The following is an 851-nucleotide window of genomic DNA, read 5'->3' on the forward strand; positions in this document are numbered from 1 at the left end:
ATCTGTCCAATCTGAGTTTTCTGTTTCCACCAAAACAAGTTCCTGCTCCGAGGCTAGTTTGCAGTGCCATTGTGTCCAGTGCTTAGCGCCACCAAAGACAGTGCCAGTAAGTCATGACACAAGACTAATCTTGCATGAACCAGTGTCTGGCTCCAGAGCACACTGTGCGCAATGCTACCTTGTCAAAAATAAAACTATTAAGAAACACCACTGACTGCTGAGAGTAGGTGACGTTGGGGACTTAAAACACCAAACACAGTGGCTTGATGAGTGTAGCTTTCCCCCACTACAGTATGATTAATATGTAAAAATCCATTTGCGCCTGCATGATTCCTTTTATTATTTTTGAGAAGAGAGGGAAGCTTCAAGCTTGTATTCTGACAACTGACACAGGCTCAAGTGACATCACTTACACAGAGAATATCAGGCTCCGTGCTTCTGGAGCCACATCCAGGGCCAAATACAAAGTACTTCACTACACTTGTAAGTAGTCTTTGATTTTTAAAACTGGTGGACTTCCCCTTTACAGTAATATCAAATGCATTCATCATGGTTAATTTGAAGTTGGGTTTGTTTGCTTTGGTCCAAATCAGTTGATGAGTCTGGTTTAATTTCTTTTCACACCTGGAAAAATCCAAGCTTACAAAAATGGGTCATTCCAAATCTGGACGGGAGCAAGAAAGTAAATACAGGAAGTAGGTATTGTGGACTAGTGCATATTTCTTGCATCTCCTTGGTCAAACCAGCTCATTTCATTAAAATAATCAGACATTGTTACGTGAAGCGACCTGCTCTGCTCTGCCAACTGTACTGGTGGCTGGTTTGAGATGCGAGTGATGGACGGTGAGCTT

At 42.3% G+C, this 851-nt stretch overlaps 1 long non-coding RNA gene across 1 annotated transcript in view; it reads right to left on the bottom strand.

The window, feature by feature from the left end:
* The window catches only part of LOC116691612 (uncharacterized), an 18,754-nt gene that overhangs the window by 8,211 nt on the left and 9,692 nt on the right, over positions 1-851 (bottom strand). The window contains exon 2 of the long non-coding RNA XR_004332514.1: positions 212-214. This is a non-coding gene — a long non-coding RNA (uncharacterized LOC116691612). The remainder of the gene's footprint in view (positions 1-211; positions 215-851) is intronic.

The sequence above is a fragment of the Etheostoma spectabile genome, chromosome 6 (genome assembly GCF_008692095.1).
Source record: "Etheostoma spectabile isolate EspeVRDwgs_2016 chromosome 6, UIUC_Espe_1.0, whole genome shotgun sequence".
Classification (NCBI taxonomy): Eukaryota; Metazoa; Chordata; class Actinopteri; order Perciformes; family Percidae; genus Etheostoma; species Etheostoma spectabile.